The 24,048-nt window shown below is 46.0% G+C and overlaps 1 protein-coding gene and 1 long non-coding RNA gene across 9 annotated transcripts in view; one reads left to right on the top strand and one right to left on the bottom strand.

Moving 5' to 3' along the window:
• PIP5K1C (phosphatidylinositol-4-phosphate 5-kinase type 1 gamma) overlaps positions 1-24,048 on the top strand; it is a 501,728-nt gene that overhangs the window by 51,162 nt on the left and 426,518 nt on the right. The window lies entirely within an intron of this gene.
• Positions 15,440-17,027, bottom strand: LOC141104713 (uncharacterized). 2 transcript variants are annotated; one of them, XR_012235501.1, is made up of 4 exons: positions 16,651-17,027; positions 16,364-16,501; positions 15,710-15,895; positions 15,440-15,608 (listed from the first exon to the last, which is right to left on the bottom strand). It is a non-coding gene; the product is annotated as an uncharacterized lncRNA (long non-coding RNA). The 2 variants fall into 2 exon arrangements; XR_012235500.1 differs by lacking the exon at positions 16,364-16,501 and having other exon boundaries at positions 16,752-17,020.

Genomic DNA, 24,048 nt, shown 5'->3' on the forward strand with positions numbered 1-24,048 from the left:
AAAAATAAAAGTACATAGTGCACACTGTGTGGCTAAGATCACATTTATTAAAAGTCAAGTACTCACATACACAGCACTACACCCTAGTGCTGGGATAAAGGTAAAATGGCATCAAAGGATAACGTCAAGTAGTAATGGTGGCTGCAGTGATGTCCAAGGAACTCCCGCACGCGTATCGTCCACATCCGGACTTCATCAGCGGTGTTGATTTAATATTTGTGTTATCTTTTGCACATACAGTAGCAAATTTTCTTTATCACCAAATAAGGATCTTTCACTAAAATAGGGATATATTGTTGTTGTCTTTGGTAGTTTTGAACCAGAACAAAAACATTTTTTTCACTTCAAAAATTTTTTTCACTTCAAAATAGTAATTATATTATACACTTGAGCACTTGTTTAATTTACAAGCCACACCCTTAATTTTAACACAGCGCCACTCCCTATACTTTGATTTTCAATACTGTGTGTGTATGTATGCATGTATACGGTGATAAGGTCTTACTAATGATTTGTACAGGGGTAAAATGATATCTCTCTCTCTGGAGTCCATACCTCTCTTAATGCAAGAAAGGACGTTTCTCGCTTTGGAAACCGCAGCTTGGCATGCATGCCATTATTAAGCTTACGTTCTAACAAATTTGTGTCTGTGTGTCTGTCTGTGTACTGTATACTGTATGTATGTATGTATACTGTGTGGGTGTATACTGTGTCTGTATACTTTATGTGTGTATGTATAGTATGTGTGTGTGTGTGTGTGTTTGTGTGTGTGTGTGTGTATGCATGCATGTATGCTATGTATGTGCATATGTGTGTGTATTTGTGCTCTAACCATTGGCTTCTATTGAACAGACATCTTGGTAAAAAGCCACTCGATCAGCTGCTGTGTTGTCAACCATCCAAAGACTGGAGAAAAATGCCCGCAAAAAATCCACTTGTTGCCATTCGGAGCCAGGGGGGACTGCTGAGTTCAGCCTTGGATCATGCAGCAGGGTGGGTCTGGGTGTGTGCCTGTGCAGTGACATCACTCATCAAGGCGGGATTTTTTTCACAAACCCCATTGCCCTATCTGAGGCCAACCACAGCAGTTTATTATTCAGCTGACTCCACCACTGCACATGCTCCTGGTGCCTTTACTGGGTCGCCAGCTTTAAAGTGATTGTAAACCCTCGTTTTTATTTAATTCAAAATAACAAACATGTCATACTTACCTCCACTGTGAAGCTCGTTTTGCACAGAGTGGCCCCGATCCTTCTGTTCTGGGGTCCCCCGGGGGCGCTGGTAGCACCTCCCCTGTATCAGATAACCCCCTAGGAAAAGCGCGCTCCCGAGTCAAGCATTCAGCATCCATAGACACGAATGCCGGACTCTGGCCCAGCCCCCCGTCGCGTCATTGGTTTTGATTGACAGCAGAGGGAGCCAATGGCTGTGCTGCTATCAATCTATCCCATCAAGAGCGGGGACCCCACGCAGAGAGGGACGGCGCGTCTCCGTCGAAAGAAATACGGGGCTCAGGTGAGTAAAACAGGGGGGGCTGGGGGGCCGGTCACTGCTAGGTGTTTTTTCATCTTAATGCAATGATGGTGCATCCATAAAGGCGAACGGGCGCCGCCCCCTTTCTCCTGCCACCCCCTCTAGCACCAATAGATTCATGCAATGCATGAATCTATCTATGGCCGCTGCTGCCACCCCTTATTCAGGCGCCCGGCCCCTTTTCGGGTGCCTGAAGTACAGTGGCGGGGGGGAGCACCTGATTAGAGCCATAGATTAGAGCCCATGCTGGGCGCTCGCAGGTCACTCAGCTGTGTTAGAAAAGCGAATTGCCAAGCTTGGTGCCCATCCACATGGGTCTGCCCGCATTAATGTTGCATCATAAAGATGGCTGCCGCGTGGCGGCCATCTGTAAGCCTGGGGGCCCCATAATTTTCTGTTGCCCGGGGGGGCCCCATAATTTTCTTTTGCCCGGGGGGGGCCCCATAATTTTCTGTTGCCCGGGGGGGCCCCCATAATTTTCTGTTGCCCAGGGGGTCCCATAAGTTGTCAGTCCACCCCTGGTATGGAATACAGCTCAGTAATGGAGAAAAGAGCAGCTTCAGGATGTCTATGGTCAATACTGATTTGTTTCTTTGCCTCCTGCTTCCTTTTTGGGCACAGCTTCCAGAGTTCGGATCCTCTTTAACCACTTCAGCCCTGGAAAGATTTACCCCAATTGCGCAGTCTTGCGACGCTGTACCCAAACAAAATTGACGTCCTTTTTTTCCCACAAATAGAGCTTTCTTTTGGTCACCTCCTGTGTTTTTTATTTTTTGCGCTATAAACAGAATTTTTGGTGAAAAAAATCACAATAAGCGTATATTGGTTTGCGCAAACGTTATAGCGTCTACAAAATAGGGGAAATATTTATGGCAATTTAAAAATTTTTTTTTTTAATTACTACTAATGGCTGTGATCTGCGATTTTTAGTGGGAGTGCGGCTGACAGATCGGACACTTTTGACACTTTTTTGGGACCGTTGATATTTATACAGCAATCAGAGCTAAAAAAAATAGCCACTGATTACTGTATAAGTATATCACTGGCAGGGAAGGGGTTAACACTAAGGGGCGATCAAGGGGCTAAGTGTGTCGTAGGGAGGTGTTTCTAACTGGGGGAGGGTGAGACTGAATGGGAGTAGAGCGAGAGATTGCTGTTCCTGATTACCAGGAACAGCAGATCTCTCTCTGCTTCCCTGACAGAACAGGGATCTGTCTGTTTACATTGACAGATCCCTGCTCTGTCTCTGTGAGGAGCAATAGTGGGTGGCCGGCAGACATCGCGAGCGCCGGCCACGCAACTCTGCTCGGGCGGTGTGCGCGCCCCCTAGAGCTCTTAAAGCGGCTGTCGTACACCTACGGCGATTCGCCCAGGAGAGCCAATCTGCCGCTGTATGACAATGGCGGCTGGTTGGCAAGCAGTTAAGAATTGTATTATTTATACGATATGCAAACTTTGGAGTGCAGTGAGCTCCCACACATAAATGGAAACTAGCCATGTATCTATAAGTAGCTTTTTATTTATTTATTTTTTTTAACCTTTAAATACATCTTCATTCAGTAAGATCATTAGGTGTGGCCGCGTGATATGTGACAACACTGAAGAAATTACACTTTGTGAAGCAACAAGTGTATAGCTTGTATAACAGTGTAAATTTGCTGTCCCCTCAAAATAACTCAACACACAGCCATTAATGTCTAAATCGCTGGCAACAAAAGTGAGTACACCCCTAAGTTAAACTGTCCAAATTGGGCCCAAAGCGTCAATATTTTGTGTGGCCACCATTCTTTTCCAGCACTGCCTTAACCCTCTTGGGCATAGAGTTCACCAGAGCTTCAATGTTGCCTCTTCCACTCCTCCATAACGACATCACAGAGCTGGTGGATGTTGGAGACCTTGCGCTCCTCCACCTTCCGTTTGAGCCTGCCCCACAGATGCTCAATAGGGTTTAGGTCTGGAGACATGCTTGGCCAGTCCATCACCTTTACCCATAGCTTCTTTAGCAAGGCAATGATCGTCTTGGAGGTGTGTTTGGGGTCATTATCATGTTGAAATACTGCCCCGTGGCCCAGTCTCCGAAGGGAGGGGATCATGCTCTGCTTCAGTATGTCACAGTACATGTTGGCATTCATGGTTCTCTCAATGATCTGTAGCTCCCCAGTGCCGGCAGCACTCATGCAGCCCCAGACCATGACACTCCCACCACCATGCTTGACTGTAGGCAAGACACACTTGTCTTTGTACTCTTCACCTGGTTGTCGCCACACACGCTTGACGTCATCTGAACCAAATAAGTTTATCTTGGTCTCATCAGACTAGAGGACGTGGTTCCAGTAATCCATGTCCTCAGTCTGCTTTTCTTCAGCAAACTGTTTGTGGGCTTTCTTGTGCATCATCTTTAGAAGAGGCTTCCTTCTGGGACAGCCATGCAGACCAATTTGATGCAGTGTGCGAAGTATGGTCTGAGCACAGACAGGTTGACCCCCCCCCCCCCACCCCTTCAACCTCTGCTGCAATGCTGGCAGAAGAGGGTATACAACAATATATTCCTCTGATATCAACTAGGGATAGATATATTCAGCTCAAATTCCTTCACAGAGCATATTATACTCCTCAAAGACTCCCAAGAATATACCCAGCTCAAACTGATAGATGCCCTAAGTGCACTAATGAACTGGGTACGTTCTTACATGTAGTATGGGCCTGCCCCATCATTCAGCAGTTCTGGATAGATGTGGTTTACACAATCAACTCTGTGTAGGAAGATTGACCATAGGAGTAGTTCCTACTTTTGGGTATATGTGATATTACACCTAATACACACAAAAGACTGTTTATATTTTATGCCTCGTTCAATGTCAGAAAGGCTATCATAACTAAATGGAAGCAGCCGAGCCTCCCACAGTTGCTCAATGGAGAGCTATGATAGATTCCACCCTACCTCTCTACAAGCTTATGTACGAGTCGTAAATGCCCTAAAAAATTGGAAAAAATATGGGGTGCTTGGGTTAAGAGCTGGCAATTCAGATAAGACGTCCCAACAAGTTAATAGATGCGGGAAGAGATGACACCTTACAGGTTTAACCCCCCCCCCCTTTTTATTACAGTATCCTGGGATTACCCCCCCCCCCCCCCCCAGGGATATAGGCCACTAATATCAAATCAAATGAGCTATTGAACAAACAATAGATTCTTCTAACTCTATGCAATTTCCACACAAATGGTTATCAGCATATTATGTGCAGTATACAATTTGTAACACAATTTTGCACTGTGTGCCTTAAACTGTGCTGTAATAGATTGTAAGCTCGAAGGAGCAGGGCCATCTGATTCCTACTGTATCAAAAGTGTATTGTATTTGTACTGTCTACCCTCAAGTTGTAAAGCGCCACGTAAACTGTTGGCGCTATATAAATCCTGTATAATAATAATAATAAATAATATCCAATATTAGATTACGCTTTATTTTTGTATCGTGTGTGTGTATATGGAAAATATATCTCCTTTTTTTCCAAATTTTCAGGAAAAAATATAATAAAATTTAGTGAAAAACCACACTGTATACTACCCATTTTTGGTTAAGATATTAAAGATGAGGTTGCATCAAGTAAATAGATGCCAAACATTCCATGTCTTAAAATTGCGTGCGCCCACGATATCACCAAAAACTATGGTGCCCACAAATCTCCATGGGTGATGCTTTAAAAGCCTTTTCAGCTCATCAGTTTAGAGTTAAAGTGGTTGTATACCTTTTTTTTTTTTTTTTTTTACTTTTACCTACAGGTAAGCCTATAATAAGGCTTACCTGTAGGTAAAAAAAATATCTCCTAAACCTGTACGGTTTAGGAGATATTCCCCTCGCAATGAGCCGCTGACTGCAGCGGCGCATGCGCACAGGGGATTCTCGGCAGACAGCCCGGCAAACTCCGGAGCCTGCCGGACAGAAGTCTCCCGCGCGCATGCGCGGGAGTGGCGACATCACGGCTCCAGCCACTCACAGCGCCGGAGCCGCGATACCCGGAAGACACGCCGAGGGGAAATGTCAGCTCCCTCGGCGTGGTTTGTGTGAGATGCCGGCGCCTCGTTCTAAGGTAAGTATCTCATAATGAGCTAGTATGCGGTCATTATGCCTTTTCCCTTGCAGGTGTAGAAAAAAAAAAAAAAACAGCGGGTATACAACCGCTTTAATTAGTAGCTCTTGTGCTAGAATTCTTGTTTCTCACTCTGACGTTTGCGGAGATATGGTGCAACTGAGGTTTACATGCGTATGCACACCCTGGGCTCGCATATGCGCAGGGCTACGGGGGTTTTCGGCAATTTTTCTTTTTTTAAAAATATATCTAATCACTTGCCGACTGCCTTCCGCATGTATACTGCGGCATGCCGGCTTGACTACATACCTGTATGTTGGTCTGTTCATGTGGCAGTGTGGGTCGTGGGAGCTCGCCTGCGGGTTTGGCGGACTCTCTGCCGGTCACCCGCAGAGAGGCAGAACAGTGATCTGCCTATATAAACAAGGTAGATCCCCGTTCTGACAGGGGACAATACTGAGATCTGCTATTCCTAGTGATCAGGAACAGCGATCTCTGTGTTGTCCCAGTAAGTCCATCCCCCACACAGAATAGACCCAGGGAACACAATTAACCCTTTGATCGGCCCCTAGTGTTAACCCCTTCCCTGCCAGTGTCATTTATACATTGATCAGTGCATTTTTTTTTTTTTTAGCAGTGATCATTGTAAAAATGTCACTGGTCCCCAAAAAGTGTCACTTGGGGTCAGATTTGTCCGCCGCAATGTCCCAGTCCTGCTAAAAATCGCAAGTCCATAAATCTATCCCATAGTTTGTAGACGCGATAACTTTTGTGCTAACCAATCAATATACGCTTATTGCTATTTATGTTTGTCTTTTTATGTATTTTTTTTTGGATATGTATTATAGCAGAAAGTAAAAAATATCAATTTTGTTTGGGTACAGCGTCGCACGACCGTGCAATTGTCAGTTAAAGCGACGCAGTGCCGTATCGCAAAAAGTGGCCTGGTCAACCACTTAGGACCGAGCCTCGTTTTGAGATTTGGTGTTTACAAGTTAAAATCAGGTTTTTTCTTGCTAGAAAATTACTTAGCTCCCCCAAACATTATCTGTATATTTTTTCAGACACCCTAGAGAATAAAATGGCTGTCGTTGCAATACTTTGTCACACCGTATTTGCGCAGCGGTCTCACAATCGATTTTTTTTTGGGAAAAAATACACTTTCTTTTTCATACGTCATGGGACACAGTTAGGAGGTAGGCTAATATTCATTACCTGCTGGGTTATACTTCATCTCCAGGTGAATGGACACTGGTAGACCAAAGGTCTTTAGACAGGAAGTGATCCCCTATATAACCACTCCCATACAGGAAGTACTTCAGTTTTTTACAAGTGTCTGTAAGGTGGACAGCACGGTTGTTTGAGCTCTCTGAGCTCCAGGTCTCTAGTCCCACAAACGATTCTTAACTGAATCAAGGGATTGACTGATCGGATCCATTTGACACAGACTTTATATGCTTAGATAAATGGTACCCGAGCCGCGCAAAGAAGACTCAAGATCCTGCGAGGTTTTGCCTGTAATGTGGCCTCCGGGCGCTGGACCCTGCAGAGTGGAATCCTGGACACCACAGCGCTAAGGCATTCCTGCAGGGTGCTGTACAGGTCCAGGGAAGTGGACCCTAAGCATGAAAAGGGTACTCAGTCCTTGAAGGTCCTTAAGTGACAGGAACTCGCCGTGAAGGGTGAAGATTGGGCTCTTAGTTTATAAGCTGCTCTGCACCTGGATGGGTAAGTGAAACCCCTTTATTTAATATTGTGGGGTGTCCCAGTGATTGTAACAATCAGTCAAGCTAGCTAGAGACTGGACACCTGTGTGCGGTGACCATACAGGGGAGTTTTGGGCTAGCTGTTGGTGTTTGTAAAGTGTACTTTTTTTTCTTTTTTTGCTTGTGTCTGGCTATTTTTTACCTGTATGATGGCGCACGACGGTGCGCCATTTTGCCTTGGTTCGCCATGGCGCACGCCCGTTCGCCGGGACCGCGCACATGCGTACGCATGCACAGAAAGTTGCGGCGTACAGCCACCTTTTTTAAGCTGTGTATGCCAAGCATGCGGTGCTTCCAGAAGGCAGCTGTAGGACACAGAGCAGGTTCTGAACCAGGCATTTGCAGCGGTTAATTTTCTCCTTACCCAGGTCACATGAGTCACCAGGTGTTGCTTGGCGGGCTAAAGGTACTTAGCAGGATTGTTGCATAGGGGCTTGGTGAGCCCTATTCTTCTGAGGTGTTTTAATACTACACCCAGGTACTCCCTTTTTGTGGCTAGTAAATGTCTTAAAAAAAGAGGAGCGGGACTAACACTACAGTAGTTCCAGATGAACCTAGTCGTATCCCTAGTGTTGTATCCCCTGAAGGACCAGAGGCTTCCAGGAAATCTGAGCCACTGCGCCTATCTGGGATTGTGATTGTTATAACACAGGATTGCTGGCATGATTACCTCCATCCCGCAGGGTGGCAAGAAGCGTGACAGATCCCCCTCCCCGGTGCTTCCTAGTTTGCAGCAGGAATGGGTTGAGGATCGGGAAGAGCTTAAAGCTCAGGATTTTGTGGATGGCCTGGTGGATGAGTCTGCTTCCGAGCAATCTGGACAAGAAGATATCCAGTTGGAGTCTGCCTCTCAGTCGCTTTTTATCCAAACTCTTACCGAGATGGTTCGTTCTGCCTTTAAGTTGCCTCTTGCAGAGGTTACTGAGACTCCCTGATCCTCTTTGGGATCCCTGAGGCCTCTTCAGGTCACACAGGCTTTCCCCTTATACCCTCTGTTGGAACGTTTGGTGTATGCTGATTGGGAACATTCTGACAGGATTTTTGTTCCTCCTAAGAGGTTTTCCCTTTTATATCCCATGGATGAAAGGTTCATTAAGAAATGGAGCAGCATGCCAGCCATAGATGCAGCAGTCTCGTCCTTAAACAAGAACTTGACTTGTCCGGTAGATAATGCACAGGGCTTGAAAGACCCTGTTGACAAGAAATTTGAGTCATTATTAAAGGTTTCCTTTTCCTTTGCCAGTTCAGCTATTATACCAGCTATTGCAGCAATTGGTATCCAGCAGTCCGTAAAGGATAAGATCAGACGGCCTGACAGGCCTAACCAGGAGGATAATCTGCCTGATAATAAGGCAGATATTCCTCAAGCGCTGTTTTGCTGTTGGCGCCTTAAAGGATTCAATACAGCAGGTTTCTCGTTTGGCTCTCTTGTCTGTACATACTGTATGTGCAGACCTTTGTGGCTTAAGAACTGGTCAGCCGAGCTTCCTTGTAAAAAGTTATTGGCAGGTTTCCCCTTTCATGGAGAACGTTTATTTGGTGATCATTTGGACGAATATAGCCAAAAGATTTCCAGAGGGAAGAGTTCTCTACTTCCTGTGAAGAAAAGCACCAGGCGTCCCTTGTTTAAAACCTGAGAGACTGCTTCCTCAAATGTCTCAGCGCCAAAGCAGTTCCGCTGCCAACAGGGCGCTAGGGCCAGGGGCAAGCTGCAAGGCCAGGACCAGAAAAAGCCCTGGGTCCAAAATTCTTATAAACCCAGCACCAAGCCCTCCTTTTGAGGGGACGCCCCCACTCCATCGGGTGGGGGAAAGGCTGCTGCACTTTGCGGACATTTGAAGAACAATAGTTCAGGACGAGTGGGTTACCTCAACTATATCCCGCGGTTACAAGCTGGAGTTGCGGGGGGTTCCCCCTCAGGTTTTTAAGATCCAGCACTCCATCGGATCCTCCAAAAAGAGACTGATTGCTTCAGACACTACATCATCTAGTGCATCAAGGAGGGATTGTAGAGGTTCATGTACCCAAAAGGGGCGCAGGGTTTTACTCAAACTGGTCTACGGTTCAAAAACCAAACAGGGACACAAGGCCCATTTTGGACGTAAGATCCCTGAACCAGTATCTACTGATCCAGTCCTTTTGGATGGAATCTGTCCACTCAGTAGTAGCCTCACTCCAGATGGCAGACTTTCTAGCCTCCATCGATTATAAAGGACGCGTATTTACACGTACCTATCTTTTAGCCTCATCAGAGGTTTCTGCGATTTGCGATTTGCAGTAGAGGAACGTCATTTTCAGTTTGTGGCTCTACCCTTTGGGCTTGCTACAACTCTCTGGGTGTCCACAAAGGTCCTAGCACCAGTACTGGGTCTTTGAGGGGCCCAAGGGTTCCTGGTGCTCAGGTATCTCAGGTAGCTCAGGTATCGAGGCGGTGCCCTATGCCCAGTCCCGTTCCAGGCCTCTACAACCAGACATCTTGTTGGCTTGGAACTGGAGAGGATGACCTCCTGCTCAGAGATCACTCACTACAGGCTCTAGAACAGAGCATAACATGCACAGTGCGGTATTTGGAAAGCTTAGGCTGGATCATAAATACCGAAAAGTCAACCTTGAGACCAGCTCAAAGTCTACAGTATTTAGGTCTGATCCTAGATACAGTTCAAGCAAGAGTTATCTTGCCACACGCAAGGATCTGTACCCTGAAGAATCAGGTGCATCAGATAAGGGGCACCAGACTACCCTCCATTTGGCTCTGTATGGGTTTTCTAGGGAGGATGGTATCCTCCTTCGAGGCAGTGCCCTATACCTAGTCCCAGGCCTCTACAACAAGACATCTTGTTGGCTTGGAACTGGAGAGGATTATCCAATGTTCATATCTCCTCGGGCAGGCTTAAGCCTAAACTGGTGTTTGCAGAACCTGCGAAAGGGAAGATCCTTCCTCCCTGTAACTTGGAGAGTACTGGCTACAGATGCCAGTCTCTCAGGCTGGGGAGCGATCCTAGAGGGGCTCACAGCTCAAGGGAAATGGTCAAGTACAGAACAGATCCTGCCCATCAACGTCCTGGAATTACGGGCAGTATGACTGGCCCTACGGTCATGGACAGTGGAGCTTCAGGACTGTCCTATGAGGGTTCAGTCTGACAGTGCCACTGCAGTGGCCTATATAAACCACTAAGGTGGTACCAGGAGTCGTTCAGCTCTGAAGGAGGTGAACCACATACTAGCCTGGGCAGAGGGACATGTGCCGATTCTATCGGCAGTCCATATCCGGGGAGTAGAGAACTGGAAGGCAGATTATCTCAGCCCAGCCGCCAGCAAATCTGCCCGGAGGACTGGCCCCTACACCCAGGAGTGTTCCAGGAAATTTGCCAACGTTTGGGATGGCCAGAGGTCGACCTACTGGCATCCAGGTTCAACAAAAAACTACAGCCGTTTTGTGTCCCGAACAAGAGATCCTCTGGCAATCGGAGCAGATGCTCTGGTAGTTCCATGGAGCCAGTACTCCCTGGTTTATGCTTTGCCTCTGATCCCTCTCCTTCCACGTTTGTTGCGCAGGATTTGGGGAGAGGGAGTTCCAGTCATTCTGGTGGCACCAGTCTGGCCCAGAAGACCCTGGTTCCCAGATATTGTGCGACTAACAATAGACGGGCCATGGACGCTTCCACAGCACCCCAATCTACTATCTCAAGGTCCTATATTCCACCCCAATTTACAGTCTCTAAATTTGACAGCATGGCTATTGAAGTCAGGGTGTTAAAGGACCGTGGCATCTCCGGGCCAGTGGTGTCTACCCTAGTGAATGCTAGAAAAGCTCACTAGGAAGATCTAATATAAGGTCTGGAAGACTTTATATTGCTTGGTGTGAAGCCAAAAAATGACATCCTCGGAAATATGTGATTGGGAGAATTCTCTTTTCTACAGTCAGCTGTGGAAATCAAATTGGCTTTGAGTACAATCAGAGGTCAAGTTTCGGCCCTATCAGTATTCTTCCAAAGGCCTTTAGCCTCCCATTCATTGATCGGAACCTTTTTTTTGTAAATTACTTTTTGTTGATTTTTATGACATATAAACAGTAACCCGCATAAGCGGAAACAGACACTGGTTACAGAGTAAAAACATCCCAGTATAAAACCATAAAAGAGAGAACCCCCCCGCAAAAAAAACAAAAAAAACAAGCCCACAACAAATACAAAAGAGGTAATAACCCAGCCCTGTTACAGTCTTGCCTAGACAGATATGCCCACTACATTACCCTCTAGCCGGAGGTGTGATTTACAGTAATTCCGTGCAGTGACTCCCCGCTCTATCATACAGGAGAATGTCTGCTCATGTGGTCCTTCCCTCCCGATTCCCCCCACACCTTCACCAGGAAATACAGTAGCCTCTAGGTATATGAATAGGCCATCTATTGAAAAAATCCTTACATTGGTCTCCAGCTAGCCCGCACTCTTATAGCACTCCAAAAACTTTTCCTTCAGATCTCTGCAGGAAACCCCAGGATCAGTTGTCTACAGAAGCCATCCACCCCCCCCCCCCCCCCAAACCTTGTCAAATTTGGCTTGAGCCCCTCTGCTTAGATAGGTAGCTTTATAGAATGGCACTGCTTTGTTGACCAGGGATTTCCAGGTCTCCAAGGTTCGGGGTAAACGTGCTCTTCCACGATAGGACAATTCATTTTTTAGCATAAAATAATAACATGGTGAGAAGAGTTCGTATAGCCCTAGTGGTGGCAAGAGGTTCAACCAAATGCAACAAGCACACTTCAATGGACGGGGATTGAAATAGAGGTGACCGATTTGATACAGTGGGCTATAGCTTGCCAGTATGTTTTAATATGGGGGCAGTCCCAAAATATATGCATGAAATTTGCCATAGGCGTTGTGCATCTCCAGCAAAGAGACTGTTGGTTCCCAAACATTTTTGCTAATCTAGTCGGGGTTAGGTATATTCTATTTTTGGAATTTGTAGTGAATTAAACGGTCTCTGGTAGAGACTAAGTATTGAAACCTGGTCCCCCACATGTCGTTCCAATCGTCCCTGTCTAGAACCGGGGCCACCGCCTCCCAGGCCAGTCTACAAGGTTCCATTAACGTTCCCGTTTCTTGGAAAAGGTCCTTATAGATGCTAGAGACTGGTTTAACTAAGGAGTCACTGCGCGCCAATAGTTCTAAGTCACTAGGGTCAAGGTTCAGTGGTTCCCTGCCAAATTGAGAGTAAAATGCATGCCTCAGTTGGATGTAGACCTGAGAGTTGGGTAGGGTGAGACACTCCTTGAGTTCGTTAGATGACATTAGGATGCCATTTAGTACAATATTTTGTGAAGTTTTGACCCAATATTTAGTCCAGACAACAGGGTCTGGGTAATCATAAAAATGTACCAGATTGGGATTTCTCCACAGCGGTAAGTTAGGGGAGACCCTGTTCACACTAGACGACCGCATTCCCTGAGTCACATTCCATGCCCTAATCACTGAGCGAATAGAGGGAGTCAGGGAGTGTGGGGACTTTAAACTTCTGTAGACCAAGTGCGAGAGCGCCTCGTATGAGCCCACACAGGCCGCCTCCAGGGACACCGAGGCCTCATCTGAGGGGGAAGTCAACCAGCGGTGGGCTACTGTCAGTTGGCAAGCTAGGAAGTATTTATAGAAACTAGGCACCGCAAGGCCCCCTTCCCCCCATGGCTGCTGGAGAATGGTCAATTTCAGACGGGGAGTTCCCCCCTGCCACAAAAAGGAGGAGAGCAGACTATCGATCGATTTGAAAAGAGACTTTGGGATCCACACTGGCGAGTTTCTGAGAACGTACAGAAGCAAGGGCAGAATTTTCATCTTAATCAAATTTATTTTCCCAATGAAGGACAGTGGGAGATTTTTCCAGGCATGAATCTTTCTAGATAGAACACCCAGTGGAGGGGAGACATTAAGGTTAATGAAGTCTCTCACCAAGTTTGTGATTAGAAGTCCAAGGTATTTAATCTGTCTCACCCACTGTAAGGGGTTATTGGGATCGGCTTGTCCGGGTACAGGATGGGACCATAAGGGGAGTATTTTGGACTTGGTCCAGTTGACTTTAAGGCCAGAGACCACAGAGAATTTGTCTAGTAGCGACAGCGCTGCCTGTAAAGATGGTCCAGTGTCTTTAAGGAACAACACTAGGTCGTCCGCATAGAGGGCCGTAACTTCAGTCAGAGTACCCACGGTAATACCCTGTATCTGTGGGGAAGAGCACAGCGCCATTGCAAGAGGTTCCATGACCAATGCAAATAGCCCCGATGAGAGCGGGCACCCCTGTCTGGTACCCCTGGACATCGGAAAGGCATCTGACACCCCACCATTGAGACGGAGAGCTGCTAACGGATGGTCATACAGCAGCGATATCCACTGAAGGAATATGGGGCCGAACCCCATGCTGTGCAACACCTGAGTCATGTGCCCCCAATCAATGGAGTCAAATGCCTTTTCCAGATCAAAAAACACCAGGCCCCCCCCCCGACGAACTCCCAGCCTCCAACTGAGTATTTGTATACATACACCCTCCGGATATTAATATCTGTGGCCTTTTTAGGCATGAACCCAGACTGGTCGGGGGATATTAAATGATCTATTATTTTCATTAATCGATTGCTAAGCATTTTAGTAAGAATTTTGAGGTCCATATTAAGCAATGCTATGGGCCTATACGATGATCAGGATAGGGGGTCCTTGTCTGGTTTGGGCAGTAAGACCACATGGGCCTCGTAAAAGGAGGTAGGTAGCACACCAGTTTCCAAACAGTCACTATAGAGTTGCAAAAGTCTGGGGGATAGGAGTTCTATATATTTGTACCATTCTGCGGGAATCCCATCCCGGGCCGGTGACTTACCATTGGGAAAGGAGGCAACAGTTGTCGCCAATTCTTTGTCGGTAAAAGGTGCGTCTAAACTAGTCGCCACCTCAACTGGCAGCAACAGGATCCGGAGGGGGTCCAGCAGATCCGTCAAGGCCTGATGGTCATATGGTGGGATAGGGGCTTACAATTTAGAGGAGTAATAAGAGACAAATGCCCGCTTGATGCCCTCCCCATCTCTCACCAGAGTACCCTCAGGTGTGTGAACACAGGGAATCGCTGTATGCATCCGGGTATCAGCAGTCAGATAGGCTAACAGGTTCCCATTTTTGTCCTCTTTTTCAAACAGTGTTTCAGCTCTAGTTTTGAAGTTACATTGAGTGAGACTTTGGAAGTGCACCAACAGCATCCTTCTGGCCATCTGCAACTCCTTGAATGCGTCCCACAACACAGGCCTATCCGCTGTTCCTTCATTGTGTTCCCAATAATATTTTAGCTGTGGTGATAGAGGTTTCAACCGAGGGCTCTGCCACCCAACCAGGATGTAGCCTCCACACCCCACTGTGTCTACCAGAGGAAAAAGTTAATGTAATCTGGAGGGGGTTATGATCTGAGATTCCCCCAGCTAGGTAGAAGACCTCGTTAACCTGGGGCAGCAGAGCTGGGTTAGAAAATGCCAAATCAATGCGAGAGGAAGAGGTGCTGATGTGGGAAAGATAGGAGTAGCCTCTTTCTCCAGGGTGTTTCCACCGCCACACCTCCTCCAAAGTCGCTGAGTCTGCCCAGTGACCGAGCTCCAGGTTCTGCAGCCGATTCGGGTTCGAGGTGCCCAGGGCATAGTCTAAAATGTTGAAATCACCAGCCACAAATGATTTCAATGGGCCAAAAGTGGCAACCTTCTCAAGGTTCATATATAATACCTCACTTTTAAAAGGGGGGTGGGAAATACACATTCACAAACGCCACCAGTTGGGATTCAACCTCCCAAACCACCACGACATATCGCCCCTGGGGGTCTGTGACCACATGTTTCACCGAACAAGTTAGTTTTTTGTGGATTAGTATAGTCACCCCTCTAGCATATGAAGAATGAGTGGAGTGTATAGCTCTCTGAATCCAGAAGGAACCGATTCCCCCAAGGTGGGGTTTTTAGGCAGCACAATGACAAATGAAGTCAAAAAATTGTATGAAAAGTATAACAAATTTATTTATACAAAAATGGCATGATATGAAAAATTTAAAACAATGAGCTCCAGTGGGAAGTATCTTAACACTAAAATTGGCTAAACATACATTGGCAGACACATATTCATAACAAAACTAGATATCATGAACATTAAATCTGACGCGTTTCAACCCATACACTAAGGGTCTTCTTCAGAGGGTCTGTCTGCTGGAAAACATATACAAATAAAGTTGGCATACATCTATGAATCCCATTATATATAGCAAAAAATTGTATTTACCGTACAGTATACAATATGATATAATTACCCAACAATGTATGTCCAGCGGTAAAAAAGAAAAGCCTCCCACATGGAGATCCCTTAAAAAGCTATCCCATGCACCTCCACCGCTACAGCAACTCAGACCAGGGCAGCGAAAACACTGATGCAACTTGCGAGAGATCACACTCTCGTACACCGCCCACCAGGCAGAACGGCCGAAGGAAAAACACACCTGCGATAGAATCAGAGAACAAACTAAATCAACGCCCATTACATATATAACAGATTAACCAAATTTGTTGTGGGCCATACGGGGCCACTGGGGGACTAAAGCCTCCAAATATATCATGCGTACAATGCAAACAAGGAATTTTGCCATGTTAGTGTATAAGATAAATTGGTAAGGAGAATTGTGAGAGTTGTGTCATAGGTATTACAGAACACTCAGTCTCTGCCATATGTGATGGTAGTGAGGTAAAAGAAGAAAAGGGGGGGGGGGAGTGAGGGAGTGACGGGAAGAGGGGGGAAGTGAATGGTGAACAAACCAACCGTGGATATGTGTAGGAGTGAAAAAATAGGTCAAAAATTTGTGTGAGGGATGACACTGTGAAGGATAGGAAGTGCCCAGTGAAATAGACCCAGAAAAGGGGGGGGGGGGTTGGGGTGAAAAGAAACAAACTGTGATTCTCAAACTCTGTACCTCAAAAAGTGTTAGGTAGCACATGTGACTGCACCATATTGCCTCATGTAACTGGACTGTTGCCTGTCAGCCAACCCGGAATTGGTCGCAAGCTTAGTCAAACTCAGCAGGGTTAATATCCAATGGGAGTCGACCAGTCTAAAGTATAAAAATAAGGATAATGTCATCGTAAAGAATAATAATGATTAGTAATTGAAAAACAATGTGGAAATAAAGTAATTTCCACATAAATAGTTATATTGGGCAAAAGAATGGTGCAATGACACATGGCTAGAAATTGTACTTACATAGTGACATGTGCTTCAGATCCACCAGGCAGGGAGAGACTGGATGTGTGTTATTACTACCGCTCTATATATGTTGCTAATTGGGGGCGTGTATGTCTTACTTTGATTCGCTACAGGTGTGTGCGATCCCCGATCGGTCCGTGGCAGGAGGAATGGCCGCCATCCAAGCAGCCGAGTGTGGCCTCCCCGGCGTTCCGGAAAAGCCAAAGGCTCTGAACGGACGTCGCTATCGCCGAAATCTCGCGATGCGCACACGTCACGTCACACGCACGGGGCCCCACGGATGCGCAATGACGAGGAGCATCCGAGAGCGTTTCGGAACGCCGCCGGCAAGAGGGGGAGGATCCCCGACATGGCGCTCGGTACCCGTCCGAACGTCCAATGGGGGATAGGGGGGAGGAGCCGCCTGGATAGGCCGGCCCCTCCCCACCCCCCCTTTCCGGGAAGTTACATCAAGAGGAGATCACCCTCGGCCCGGAAGCAGCGGCGATCGAGGCGCCGGGGCCCTGATGGGGAAGGGAGGAATGATCAGGAATGAAATACAGAGACAGTGTCGGCAAGGAGAATTTGTAAGGGGGAGGGGACCGGAGGTGCCGTCCATGCAATTACAACGGACACCACTCCCCACACCCCTACAATAGCCTGCATATATATGTTATCCATATTTAAAAAAGTAAGCATACACATTATATGTATATAAAGCAACAGTAAATATTTCCTTCTCTCTAGTGTCCCCTCTTGGCTCTCTGAATCCAACCCCTGTTTATGGAGAGCACCCTGCTCCCAGTTAAATGGGTATCCTGCAGGAAGACTATGTGCGGATTCTGATCTTTAAGATATTGGAGTACCAACGATATATAGAGTTTAAACCTCGGACGTTCCAAGACAGAATTTTGAGATTACTCATACAGCAAAGATTTATAGAGCATAGGGACAGGATGAATGCTATAGTGAGGGGGGGTCAGGGAGGCAGGACCCGGATGCAGAGAGCCACAACACGCCACAGAACAGCAGAGCAGCAGCATATACCATACTAAGCAATAGCAATAACAAGCCCGTAACTAGAATCTCTCAGGGTAGAGCTTAGCAAAAAAAAAAAGAAACAGCATAGAAAAAAGGTTGCAGAACTCAAAAGGAAAAAGGGAATCCAAAAAAATAGAAACATAAAAATAAAAAATAGAAAAAAACAGTTTATAGTCCCAACTCCCTGTTTACTCCGGGTGAACCAACCTATCAAAGTAGAAAAACTTCCGGAGAAACGTAAGTCCCAAAACGCTTAGAACAAATAGCGGACTGTTCCAAGAGTTCATCCACTCAAAGAAAAAGGGGTCGTGGAGACGTATTGGTAGGTCATAGCACACTAAAACAGTACCTTTTGCTCTCGCGATGACCGGATAAGCATTCAGAACGATCAACTTGCTAAGGGAAATATTGTCAATAGAAGAAACAAGTGTATTAAAGGATAACAGTCACAGCCACTCCCGGTACCATCTTGGAAAGTGTCTGTCTGCAGTTAGACACATGGCCAGGCCCGCCAGACGACGAACCACACTCTTAGGCAATGGAATCTAACCAGTCAACTGCATCCGCTGGAAATTCAAAATACTTAGCAGAGCCATTGTGGATGACCTTCAGGCGGCTAGGGTACAGTATGTTGTAGATCAGGCCTTTCTCACGCAGGCATCTACGCACATCAGTGAAGGAGCGCCGTTTCTTTTGTAGGTCAGGGTACAGGTGAATCATTGCGTTTTCATATTTCAAGTCAGGATGTTTGTGGGCCTTTGCCAGGATCAGATGTCTGTCCCTGAAATTGAGCAGACGGACTATAAAAGCATGCGGCATCAAACCAGGAGGCCTTAGACCGGTGGGCACTTTGTGTGCACGCTCCACTATGTATACTGGGGAGAGGTTTTGTAGTCCCAGGAGTTGCTTGAAGAACGCTTCTGCAAACACTACAGGGTTGGGCCCCTCTGCACCTTCTGGGAGCCCGACCACCCGTACATTATTGCGCCAGAGGCAGTTCTCAGCGTCTTCTGAGTGTGCCATGAGGATTTTGATCTTTTGCTGGAGATCTGCTAGAGCCTGACCAGTGGAGGCAGTAGTGTCCTCCACTGCTGAGACACGATGCTCTGCCTTCGCAAGGCGGCCTCTGAATTTGTCCATATCATGTCTAATCAGCCCATATTTTATGGTCAGTGCATCTATTTTCCCCTCCACAGATGACTTACTTTCTGCGATGGTTGCCAGGATTGCAGTGGTGGACTGGGTTCCATGCAGCCCTGTGTCAGCCTGAGAGGAGGAAGAGGAGCTATTCAGGTCAGGGGCCATAGTTGCCGCCATCCAGGAGTCTGTACTGCTGCAGACGCTGGATGCAGGGAGGTGACAGGCAAGATGGCCGTTGCGCAGGTCTACGGCAGCTCGGTCCAGGAGCTGTGTGAGGCTGCCTTCTTGCTGGATTTGAGACTGCCGGGCATTGGGAGAACTGGAGCAGCCCCCCAGACAGCAGGCAAATGCTTACTTGGCAAGATAGCTGAGTTATAGCCAGGATTCCGGCGGAGCTGCAGCGATGCACGTCTCCTCTCTCTCACATCCCGGCCACGCCCCCCACTGATCGGAACCTTTATGCAGGAGACAACTCGCTTGCTTCCCCCCATTAGGTCACTTATGTGTGCATTCAAACCTATCGAGGAAATTCTATCAAGTTGTTGTTGCGCAAGCTAGCCTTCCTGATGGCTAGCACCTCGGCTAGAAGGGTGTAGGAGTTGTCGGCCCTTTCATGCAGGGAACCGTACTTGATCCTCCACCATGACAGGATCATGTTACGACCTGTTCCATCCTTTCTGCCAAAAGTGGTGTCGGCCTTTCATTTAAATCGGGACATTATTTTGCCTTCTTTTTTCTCTCTGCCTCATTTGGCAGAAGTGGGACAACTGCATTCTTTGGATGTTGTCTGGGCAGTCAAGGTTTATTTGTCTAGATCTGCAGAGATCCGAGGATCAGACTCCTTTTTTGTTTTACCAAAGGGACCCAAGAAGGGGCAGGCAGCTTCCAAAGCTTCCATTGCCAATTGGGTCCGTCAATTGGTCAGTTGGGCCTATGGTCTGAAACCTAAAGCTCCTTCCTTTAGGGTGAGAGCTCATTCTACCAGGGGTTTAGGAACCTCCTGGGCTTTTCGCCATCAGGTATCTGTGGCTCAGATTTGTAAGGCTGCTACCTTGTCTTCAGTGCATACGTTCACAAAATTTTATCAAGTGGATGTTCGAGCAGCTGAGGATTTGGCTTTCGGCCGCAGTGTACTGCGGGCTGCTGTATAAGGTCCGATGGCTATTGTTTGGCAGGGTGTCTCCCTCCCCCCAAGGCTATTGCTCTGGGATGTCCCAGCAGGTAATGAATATTAGCCTAATTCTGTGTCCCATAATGTATGAAAAAGAAAATAGGATTTTTTCATCATACTTTCCTGTAAAAATCCTTTTTTGCGTACATCATGGGACACAGAGGTCCTTCCCCTCTTTTTGAGGATTCAGTGCTTGCTACAAAACTGAAATACTTCCTGTATGGGAGGGGTTATATAGGGGATTACTTCCTGTTTAAAGACCTTTGGTCTACCAGTGTCCATTCACCTTGAGATGAAGTATAACCCAGCAGGTAATGAATATTGGCCTAACTCTATGATGTACTCAAAGAAAAGGATTTCACAGGTCAGTATGGCGAAAAAAATCCTATTTTTCCCAGTTTCAATGATATTACTAACAGGAAATTTCAGATGTTACTTACAGGTTTGATGACTCCTGTTATAATCGGTTTTAAACTATGGTTTTAACTCTCCACTTAGTCCAGTTCCACTTGGTCTAAGTTCCAGCAAGCAAAAAGGTGGCAAGGTCAAGAAATTAGTTCTACAGAAATATATAGGACCTGAAGCACCTGTGACCAATTACACAGGGAATTTGTTGCTTCCCCTTCTGCTTTCATAGGCAGTTCCTAGTTATTTTGCCCCTGCAGGGCTGCTGTCAAATATGGAGCTTCTGCAAACACTATTCAGCAGCTTGATGTATCCCTGATGCCGCCTACACACGAGCGGACTTTACAGCAGACTTGGTCCGGTGGACTAGAGTCCGCCGGACAATCCGATCGTGTGTAGGCTCCCGCTGACTTTTTTTCCCAAAAGTCCGATGGACCTAGAAATGAAACATGTTTCAAATCTCTCCGTCGTAACTCCGCCAGACTCAGTTCCTGACGGAAAGCCCGTTCCTCTGTATGCTGGTCCGACGGACCAGATACGACACAAGGGCAGGGTACTGCATCTCGCGCTCTCTGCAATAGGAAAAAACTATTTTCCTATTGCGGCGAGCATGGGGCATACCAGGCCCTTAGGTCTGGTATGGATTTTAAGGGGAACCCCCTATGCCGAAAAATCGGCGTGCGGTCCCCCCAAAATCCATACCAGACCCCGATCCGAGCACACAGCCCGGCCGGTCAGGAAAGGGGGTGAGGACGAGCGCCCCCCCCCCCCAAACCCTACCAGGCCGCATGCCCTCATCATGGGGGGGGTGCTTTGGGGGAGTGGGCGACCTGAGAATCGTTGCACAGTGGAGTTTATAATGAAGCTTATGCACCACAACCGCAAGCCAACCATTTGGCTTGTGGTTGCTGCGCAGTCCTGTTGACTTTATTGGCCGAGCTTGACAGGCGATGCCATCTGTGAACTAGGTATGTTGCGTTAAATTTGCATGTGGACAGCCTACTCTGGCTGTTTACATTTACCTTTTAGATCGGTGGTATAACCGTGACTTGGTCATCTGTTTTTTAGTGTCCCTCAGCCACCTGTGAGACAGAGACCATGGCTATTTATTTTTAACCTTTTTTAATGTATAAACTATACTATGTATAAACTATTTTATATATATTTTTTTTATAGTGTTAAAAAAATGTTCAAAATTGAAAAAAGTGTTTTAGAACTTTGCAATATATTGTACCAGAATCATAATTTTAGTGTCATTAATGGGGCAATTTGTTACAACAGAATCTATACTTGTAACCAAAAATGTAATTAACCACTTGCCGACCGTATACTGCATATATAAGGTGGCTCCCCTGTACCTGTACGTGATCCTGCACTTCCAGGTCTGGGCCGCCACCGACCCACTCCCGATGTGATTGGACACAGCGGGAGCCAATCAGAGGGTTCGGTGGCTACGATATCTGCCGGGACCCGCTGATCATTCGGGACACAGGCAGAACAGCGGTCTGCCTATATAACCAAGGCAGATTGCCATTCTGTGAGAAGGGAAGGTTGTGATCCTGTGTTTCTACAAAGCAACAACACGGATCTCTGCCTTCCCATAGTACCAGCACCCCACACACAATAAGCACTCCCTAGGCACACATTTAACCCTTTGATTGCCCATGATAACCCTTTCCCTCTGTCATTAGTACAGTGACAGTGCATATATTTTATCACTGATCACTGTATTAGTGTCACTGGTCCCCAAAAAGTGTCACTTGGGGGTTATTTACTAAAGGCAAATCCACTTTGCACTACAAATGCACTCGCTGTAGATCTGAGAGGGACAAGCAAGGAAAATAAAAAAACAGCATTTTAGCTTGCACATGATTGTATGATAAAATCAGCAGAGCTTCCCCTCATTTCAGATCTTCACTTCCAAGTGCACTTTTAGTGCACTTTCAAGTGCACTTGTACAGCAGAGTGGACTTGCATTTAGTAAATAACCCCCTTGGTGTCCGATTTGTCCGTCCCAGTGTCGCAGTCCCACTATAAGTCGCTGATTGCCGCCATTACTAGTAACAAATAAATAAAAATTCCATAAATCTATCCCATCAATATACGCTTATTGGGATTTTCTTTACCAAAAATATGTAGTAGAATACATATTGGCCTAAATTGATTGAGAAATTAGATTTTTTTCCCATTTTTGTATTAGACTTGTTTTTATAGCAAAAAGTGAGAAAAAAAAAATAATATATATATATATATTATTTATATTTAGATAGATATATCTAGATATAGATATAGATATATATAGATATAGATATATCTAGATATAGATATAGATATATCTAGATATAGATATAGATATATCTAGATATAGATATAGATATATCTAGATATAGATATAGATATATCTAGATATATATGTAGATATATATTTATTTTTTTCAAAACTGACGGTTTTTCTTGTTTATAGCTCAAAACATAAAAACCACAGAGGTGATCAAATACCACTAAAAGAAAGCCCTATTTGTGGGAACAAATGACATACATTTAATTTGGGTACAGCATCGCAAGACTGCGCAATTGTCAGTTAAATTAACATAGTGCCATATTGCAAAAAATGGCCTGGTCATGAAGGGGGGTAAACCTTCCAGAGCTGAAGTGGTTAATAATGGCAGCTAATCCAAGAAATAGAGTGTGAATTCCTTGCACAGCCAGATAGGTGACAAACTGCAAGACTGACTTAACCCCTAGGCGGTGAGCGCATGCAAATATGCAGCTTCTCAGCGACCGGGCCAGGCATCAGCTCTAAGGGGTTAAAGTTGTAGTAAACTCTCCATTCTAACTTTCCTCCAGTTAAATCACTCCTAAAAAAATTACATAGCGCTGTGTTTATATTCTGTCTAACCTTTGCCGTTCTGTAGAAATCGAGCGATGTTCACTTAAATGACGTCACTGGCGCATGCGCATAATTTTCGCCATTCACAGCATGCTATGTGTGCTGTCAGTCAAATCTGGAAGATACCGTGTTATTCGCTCTTTGCGGCATTGAATTGCAATCCCACGAGCATTAAGCATTCACAACTTTTTGAAACACTGTGACTTGCATAGTCACAAGGGGCTGTAAACATCGCAGATCACTGGACAAGCAGACTTGCAACAAGCAGACAGAAGAGAAAGTACAGTACTTGCCTGTATGGCTGAGGAACAATACGCATGAGCAAGCTTTTGGCAATTACCAACAGAGAGTCTAGAGTCATAGTCTAGATGCGGAAGACAACAGAAAATATGGTGCTGGCTTTGGACAGGAAGCATGCAAAACAAAATATGCGGCTTAAAAGTAATAAAAACAGATGGGGGATAATTAACAGGGCGGAATGATTTTAAAAGGTTTGGTGTACTGGCTACATTGATTTTAGGGATTTGGTTGCTGACTTAACTACCGCTTTAACCGAGGTAGGGAATATGTTACAGGCAAAACCGTAAACATACAGTATGTATAATTTAAACTGAATATTTAGTAGTTTTCCTAGAGTTCTTAAAAAGAGAAACAAAAACAGATAAAGAGAACAAACAGTTAAACATACATTGGTCTAATATGATGTCTATGTGATCCTTGCAGGAAACACGCTGTCACCTTATTCATGAAAAATATATTATGAAATCAG

This window comes from Aquarana catesbeiana, linkage group LG01 (genome assembly GCF_042186555.1).
Source record: "Aquarana catesbeiana isolate 2022-GZ linkage group LG01, ASM4218655v1, whole genome shotgun sequence".
Classification (NCBI taxonomy): domain Eukaryota; kingdom Metazoa; phylum Chordata; class Amphibia; order Anura; family Ranidae; genus Aquarana; species Aquarana catesbeiana.